This window comes from Zalophus californianus, chromosome 3 (genome assembly GCF_009762305.2).
Source record: "Zalophus californianus isolate mZalCal1 chromosome 3, mZalCal1.pri.v2, whole genome shotgun sequence".
In the NCBI taxonomy this organism is placed as follows: Eukaryota; Metazoa; Chordata; class Mammalia; order Carnivora; family Otariidae; genus Zalophus; species Zalophus californianus.
The window spans coordinates 180,564,913-180,573,754 of NC_045597.1; positions in this window are offsets into that span (position 1 = coordinate 180,564,913).

An 8,842-nucleotide genomic window follows, 5' to 3' on the forward strand; every position below is an offset into this window, starting at 1 on the left:
ATGTTGTGGTGAATGGCAGGATTTCCTTCTCTGTTAAGGCGGAGTGGCATTCCATTGCACGTATGTGCCACATTTTTTTTACCCATTCACCTGTTGATGGACACCTGGATTGTTCCCATGCTACTTTTTCTTTCATTAAAAAATTGTTAATTAATTTATTTTTATTAATTTATTTATTCTTTTCCATGCTACTTTTGTGTATATTTTCTAAAAAAAACTGATCAAACAAATGAACTTGGTTACCTTTGTGGGTGCGTGGGAATGGGGTGGGAGGGATGGAGATGGAAATAAAAATCCTACGGGTACACCTTTCTTAATGTCTTTTGAATTATGTCGGTGCTTCACTTATTCAAAAAAATAAAATTAAATCAAAAAGGATGAGAAAATTCACAAGATATCAGCACGCTGAATTGACCCACCTGTTCCACCACTGGTGACCTATGATCACCTGTGGGCTTGAGGACTTCTTTGGCTTACTAAGGAACATTCTGAGGCTGAGAATAGAAATTATGTGCTTGGGGAAGAAAAACTGAGATTGAAAATTAGGTTAAGCTAATTGCATTCACCTTCATAAAGACTAATAGCCAGTTGCATTATAATTAGCTATTCAGCTCTGTTACCTTCATAACGTGTGAAGAGATATTAGTCATAATTGTTCATTCTGGCTTATAGTTTTTTCCCCAAAGTGATTCTGATCACAGACCAAGTTCAAAAACTTATTATTCGGTTTCTAAAATTTCAGGAAACAAGGCCAACTTTCTCCTCATTTCCACATCTGACTCACACATCAAGCCCCTGAGGCAGCAAAGGCAAACATATTGGTGTCAGCAATTACGGCTGACTCATCGGAGAACGTGTACAATTAACCTATTGAACATCGCCCCAGCAGCCGTTTCATCCTCAGTAGGACCATCTGCACCACATTCACCCAGGGTAGGAGCCCAGCCAACCTGCGGCGCCTCCCACGCATTTCCGCTCTGAGGCCGGGCCAGAAGCAATTCACAGAACCCCGCAGCGCGTCCTGCGTGTGCGCGGAGCTCTTACTCAATGCCTTACCTCTGAGCGGAACAGACTGAGTTACTCTGCTCTCACCGGGCTAACCCCGAAAGCTCCCCAAGCCTTAGAAAAAAATGATTCCCTACTGTTGCAGAAACTTCACCTAACAGTTCACAAAATACCATAGGGATTAAGAGTCTACGCGGTCTTGCTTGAATAAAGATTTAGCTATTTGGCTTGCTGAGTGGCCATAAGAAAAACATTTAATCTCTCTAAATTTCAGTATCTTCATTTGTAAAATACCCAGCCAACAGGCTTTTTTAAAGAATTTAATGAGATACTCTAAGTGAACCAGCTTCCAGATAAGCATACATGCCCCACTAATCAATATGTGAGAAAAAATTGTTCTTATTTCTGTAACTGATTGAAATCTTCTACCTTAAGAATCCCCATCCCCCACGCACCATGAGTAAGGGCGGAAAACTCCAAAACAATAAAATACTAACCTTTATAATCTAAAAGGTCTCAATTCTTTCCAGCTTGGAAGTCTCTTTTGGGTAACACAGCGTATTTCATGTAAACATTATTTGTCAAATCCTCCCTGCTACTCCTCTTCCGCAAGATGGATTTCTAGGGAGACTTACATTAGCAGGGAAGGGGGATACAAGGCCAGGTACTAAGCTCTAGTATTCACTGATCTTCCCCCTATGGCAGGTCTGGTCTTGGCCACGCCTGAGCTCTGTGGAGGGACAAGTGACAGGGTCTGGCTGGGTCTACTGTCACCCACTGCTCAAGTCTGCAGCTGACATATTTGTGATCTGTTTCTCTGGATCAGTCAAGATTTCTTTACTGGGCCCTGCTTCAGTGTGTAGGTTTGCTGTGATACCTGGTTGTGACTCCCATTTTTCTCTGTCCTTGCAACTGAACCCCTAGAAAATTCTGAGTTGTTCTTATCACCACCAGTATAAGGGTTTGTAGGAACTTCTAGGTCCTCCCGCAGTCCCTGCTGGAGCTTAGTGCAGCTCAAGAAAGCTAGCTCATTTGGCTAGTAATCCACTCCCTTGTTACGCCATCATTCCCCTGAACATATATGGGGCCAGCCACATAGCAGTCTCCTCCCAAGGGTTCAAAAGAGAATAAGATCAAAGCCCTTGTCTCAAATTTATTTCATCCCATAGAATACCCTTCTCACTGTGGCCCTCCTTGGAACAATGGTCCAGGGAGAGCTCAAAAAACACATCATCTTCCATCAATGTTGTCTTCACACAGGCTCTTTACTTTTTTGTCTGGGACATCGTAATGTCCTAACCTCCTTCTGGAAGTGACATTCAACTTGCCCACTTCTCCGGGACCTAAAAAGGTGAATGAAGAACAGGATGATAAACCAGTTTACCGATAAGGGAAGCTCCCAAGTAAAGCTTCTTTGTTATACATGTAAAACATTCAGCACTGTGGCTAGCTATGACCAACTATGCTCTATATTTGATCAAAAGAAAACAACTTCAAGCCTTTTCAAAGTGGGTCAGATTATCAAAAACCTACAGAACCTTGGGCTCTGTGCTGGGTGTGGAGCCTGCTTAAAAACAACAACAACAAAAACCCTATAGTATGTTCATAGGTTAATTTTTTTAATTGTTAATAAAAGTGTATTGTCTTCTGTGTATTGGTAATGACTATTGATTCAAATGTACACACAGTCTTTACCTCTATTCTCATATTGCCAGTAGCCCTGGTTTCAAGATGCGAATGAAGAGAATTATATATGGAAAACTCCCTGTGAACAATATTTGCAGTGCATATTAATTCATTCATTCATTTAACAAATATTTACGTAGTGCCTAGTACCTCCCTAGGGATACGTGAATAAAATAGTCTCTGTTCCTTTTGGACACAGGACAAAGAGCTTATTCTTTAACATATAAAAACTTTCACAAATCAGTAAGGGAAGGTCAAAACACAAAATCTAACCAAGGATATGAAAAAGATAGTTTTTAAACACTCACTCAGAAACACACACCCACAAGAACTGTCAGTATTTTTTTTTTACAATTTTATTTATTTATTTGACAGAGAGACACAGCGAGAGAGGGAACACAAGCAGGGGGAGTGGGAGAGGGAGAAGCAGGCTTCCCGTGGAGCAGGGAGCCCGATGTGGGTCTCGATCCCAAGACCCTGGGATCATGACCTGAGCCGAAGGCAGACGCTTAACAACTGAGCCACCCAGGCGCCCCGGAACTATCAGTATTTTTAAATGCACTTCACTCACAGTTAGCCGAAGTGCAAATTAAACTTCTAAGATACCATATACTATGTTATAATGAGACTTTCTGTCTCAATTTTAGCTAAAGCATGAAAACGTTAGATTCAAGAGACCCCAATGTTAAAATTTCTAATTAAGTGATTAAGATCAGCCAACTCTTAAAACTTTCAAACTGAAAACTTGTGTAATAAAGAAGGGGGGAAAAAAAAACAAAAAGAAGTTAGAAAACTGGAGATTGATGGAGGGTTTGGGAAGGGTGTTTTCTGAAAGTTGTTGGCTAGCAGAGTTCCACTCCTCAGGAAAGAAGTGAGGGAGTCCCCGGCTCTGACTCTGGTCTGGAGAGAAGAGCTTCAGTGGGGTCCCCCAAGCACGGTACTCATCAGCACGTGTTTGCCGAGTTGTGTACATCCGTACTGTTCTGAGAGCTGAAGACCCGGCAGCGAAGAAGGCACACGAGACACCGCCCTTGCAGAACTTACCAGGTCCTGAGAGGAGAGTAACTGTTCAACTACTCAATTCAATTTTATATATTGATCCTTCATTCATAAGACTGAGATTAGGGAAGGGGGAAATATTCCAAGTGAAATGTGGATAAATTTATACAAATGAGGTGTAGATTAGTTCACACCCACTAGAGCAACCAGCTTCCAAAATTGTAAAAAGGAAAGCTTCTAAGCGCGCTTGCTTCTGTGTTTTGTTTTGTTGTTTCTGCAAGTGATATGCACTCAATTGATCTTTTTCTTCTTCATCTCACGTCCTGTTTAGCAGATTGCTTTTGCCATGAAAAAAAAGAGAGCTCTTCATTCCCGATGGACTGTCTTCTTAAAAGGTCAAAAGAAAACTCTCAACAGAACCTCAGCATTTAGTTTGGCTTCAAAGAATAATTTTTTTTTTTCCATTAAACTTTCTTCTGGAGCCTGATCTCCTCTGAAAAGGAATCTCCTAACAATACTGAGCCTGCACCTTACCGTCTTCACTTTCCCTAGCATTTCATGGGAAGGCAGCATGCTCAGAGCTGGATGTGGCTCGGCTTCTGGGGTTGTCTCCAGCTCAGCCTTCCACTTCAGAATGTGACTGAGGGCCTGGAGGGCCAGGCTTGGCCTCAGAGAAGGGCAGCACTTTGCTCATTCGGAAACTATAGCTATGGTCCTTTTGCTTCATTTCTCCTTCAAGGTTGCTGGCATGGTTTTGTCTGCTGCCCCTTTCTAGGGACTTAATACAGGGCTGCTGCCAAAATAAGGCCCCCAGCAGCCAGTGACCACTCTCCCCTCTTTTCCTCTTTAGTCATAAAGCCCTTTTGTAAGATTATTCTTCATATCTAAGCATCTTCCCAGGCTCTGTGGTGGACATATACAGCACATTTTGAGTGTCCTGGGAGGTGGGTGCCTCATCTTCTCCTTGATGCACCTGAGTTTACAGTACGTCCACTACCCCCTCTGTTGGTGGTTTTGTCGCTAAAGAGTTTTACTGGCTATAACACTTCATATGGAGCCATTAACCCTGACTCTTCAGCTTTGGAATTAGGAAGACTACATGAGAACAGTTGGAATTTATTCTGATACCCAGGGATCTATAATACAAAAATAACAACTAGAGGGAAAAAAAGTGCATTCTCTCATTTCAGACAATTCTCACTGGTGATTAGCATTCTCACAGAACCTATCTTTTAATGGAGGGAAAGATTTCTGAGTCAAAGAGGAGAGTGTCAGAGATTATTAACTATGTTATCCCATTGTGTTAGCCTAATAGCTTCCCAAGTAGTTATACCTAAATCCGTCCACTTCCGAAGCCTGGGACCAACCTGCATTTTACCCTGTACCCGCTGGTTATAAATGTCAGGGAAATAAGCTGAGGAGATAAGGAAGAAAAGTCCTTCCACATAACTGATACACTCTAGTGTTTCCCTGTGTGTACATGCTTGGAGAATTTTAGCTTACTTGTGTTTAGCAAATTTTTATTGCGATATAATTACAAATGTACAGAAAGTTGTAACAATGCCGTAGAGAATGCTCACACATGGTGTGCCTATATTCATTAACCAGCTATATTTTTGTGAATTTTGCTTTGGTATGTTTGCTTGCTTACTTTCTTGTTTCCTTATGAATAATGTGGCTTTTGGCTTCCTCTAAACACAGGAATTTTGGTTTTCTTCCTCAGTGCTCAGAACGGAGCTATAGAGGAGGACTGGCCATCCAATAATATGAAGTTTTCAATTTGGATCTGATCTAGACCTGATCACACTGTAAAGGAAGCATGACATTTGAAGAGATAATGTAAGAATCTCTTCTTAGGGGGGTGGGGGGACACAAGAGTCCCACTTCCAAGGAGAGGAAGATCACGAAGAAAAGTCAAGATGATCAGGGACTGTACATACAGGCTTAAGTGGAGAAGGAATGCTGAACAGATCTTTTTTTTAATCTTTTTTTTAAGATTTTATTTATTTATTTGACAGAGAGAGAATGAGAGACAGAGCGCACGAGAGGGAAGAGGGTCAGAGGGAGAAGCAGACTCCCCGCTGAGCAGGGAGCCCGATGTGGGACTTGATCCCGGGACTCCAGGATCATGACCTGAGCCGAAAGCAGTCGCTTAACCAACGGAGCCACCCAGGCGCCCCTGAACGGATCTTTAATGGCGTCATCTCGTTTCTCCGTGACTACGTGAGAATCGTGGAGACGGGGAGGAATATAATGAAAAAGAAAAGACAAATCCTGCCTGAGGGAACAGTGTGTCTCCACGGCTGGGTATTAATACCACCTGAGAGAGTTCGCGGTGGGCTATTCCGCAGCTGCTGTGTGGTAGTCACAGATGGCCAGTTCAAGACGCCTTACTAAACTTATGTTCCTCTTTCCCAAATCCCATTACAATCGCACAAGACATACAAAAATACAGTCACTGAGGCTCCAAAAAGGGAGAAAAGTTGTCAGAAGAAGATGGGACAGTTGATATCGATCTACAATATTGACTCACCAACAAATACTAATGAGTGTGTGCCATGTGCCAGGCAGGCCCACGCCCCTGCCCTTATGAATCTGCATTCTTGTGGGAGAGAGTTCTGGTTCTAATGGAGTGGTTCACATTTGAAGGAACCCATGTAGCTATAAAAGAGGTTCCCCAGGAAAAGGGAGTTTTCCCAACAGAATCACAGAATAATCCAAGGTCTTAAAGACCTTATCTATTGGTTCAGGTAAGATTTCTCAAATTATCTTATAATTTGATAAGGGGTGCCTGGGTGGCTCAGTTGGTTGGGCGCCTGACTCTTGATTTCAGCTCAGGTCATGATCCCAGAGTTGCGAGATTGAGCCGTGCTCTGGGCTCCATGCTGGGTGGAGCCTGCTTAAGATTCTCTTTCTCTCCCTCTGCCCTTCCCCACCCCTAAAAAAATTATAAGATGAAATATTATGGCAAGATTTATTCCAAAACTTTTTTCTTTTTTTTAATTTTATTTTATTATGTTATGTTAATCACCATATATTACATCATTAGTTTTTGATGTAGTGTTCCATGATTCATTGTTTGCATATAACACCCAGTGCTCCATTCAATATGTGCCCTCTTTAATACCCATCACCAGGCTAACCCATCCCCCCAACACCCTCCCCTCTAGAACCCTCAGTTTGTTTCTCAGAGTCCATAGTCTCTCATGGTTCGTCTCTCCCTCCGATTCCCCCACTTCATTTTTCCCTTCCTACTATCTTCTTTTTTTTTTTTAATATATAATGTATTCTTTGTTTCAGAGGTACAGGTCTGTGATTCAACAGTCTTACACAATTCACAGGGCTCACAACAGCACATACCCTCCCCAGTGTCTATCACCAGGCCAGCCCATCCCTCCCACCCTTCACCACTCCAGCAGCCCTCAGTTGTTTCCTGAGATTAAGAATTCCTCATAATTGCACTACTGGGTATTTACCACAAAGATACAAATGTAGGGATCCGAAGGGGTATGTGCACCCCAATGTTTATAGCAGCAATGTCCACAATAGCCAAACTGTGGAAAGAGCCAAGATGTCCATCGACAGATGAATGGATAAAGAAGATGTGGTATATATACACATTGGAATATTATGCAGCCATCAAAAGGAATGAGATCTTGCCATTTGTGAAGATGTGGATGGAACTGGAGGGTGTTATGCTGAGTGAAATAAGTCAATCAGAGAAAGACAATGTATCATATGACCTCACTGATATGAGGAATCCTTAATCTCAGGAAACAAACTGAGTGTTCCTGGAGTGGTGGGGGGTGGGAGGGATGGGGTGGCTGGGTGATAGACATTGGGGAGGGTATGTGCTATGGTGAGCACTGTGAATTGTGCAAGACTGTTGAATCACCGATCTGTACCTCTGGAACAAATAATGCAATATATATTAAAAAAATAAAAAAGAAGAAGAAGATAGCAGGAGGGGAAGAATGAAGGGGGGTAAATCGGAGGGGGAGACGAACCATGAGAGATGATGGACTCTGAAAAACAAACTGAGGGTTCTAGAGGGGAGGGGTGTGGGGGGATGGGTTAGCCTGGTGACGGGTATTAAAGAGGGCACATTCTGCATAGAGCACTGGGTCTTATGCACAAACAATGAATCATGGAACACTACATCAAAAACTAATGATGTAATGTATGGTGATTAACATAACAATAAAAAAATTAAAAAAAAGAATTCCTCATATCAGTGAGATCATATGATACATGTCTTTCTTTGATTGACTTATTTCGCTCAGCATAATACCCTCTAGTTCCATCCACGATGTTGCAAATGGCAAGATTTTGTCTTTTTGATGGCTGCATAATATTCCATTGTGTATATATATATATATATATATATATATATATATATATATACCACTTCTTCTTTATCCAAAAGTTTTGAAAATATACATGAAAAGAATGCTCTTCTCAGAAAGTTTAAAATATATATATTTAACTCATTAAGAGGTAGAAAACATGGATAGATGAATAGACACTGGAGAAAATGAAAAGTTGGTCAAAGGACTACTACAGAATGTTTAAAGGCATCAGACTCATAAATTCATAGCCAGGTTTTTACAAGTCATAGAAAACATAATATTTGTGTTCTATCAATTTCTATTATATTCTGTTCCACAATATAAAAATTTGATAGAATATTTTCCAAATCATTAAATAAAATTGCCACAACCCTGATACTAAAAACAAATAGGAATCAGGAAAAAACAAAACAAACAAACAAACAAAAAGCTATGGAACTAATTACATCCATTAATACATTAAAGGAGACATCCATACAATCATTTTAATAGATCTTAATAGGTTCTATGTAGCATTTGATATAATTCAACATGTTTCTATTTTTTAAAATAAGATTAGGAAATGAAGAATAAAAAGAAACTTACCCATTTTATAAATGTGGCCCAACAGAAGTTGAGAGCAAGCATTTTACCTAATGGTAAAATATTTGAAGCATGCTTATCAAAATAGAGAATATAATAAAGATGCCCACCATCACCATTGATTTTTGACATTTTGTTGGCTGTCCTGGCCAATGAAAAAGATAAGAAAAAAATAAAAGGTATGTATTCATTTAGGAAACAGTGAAATCAAAACCTCATTA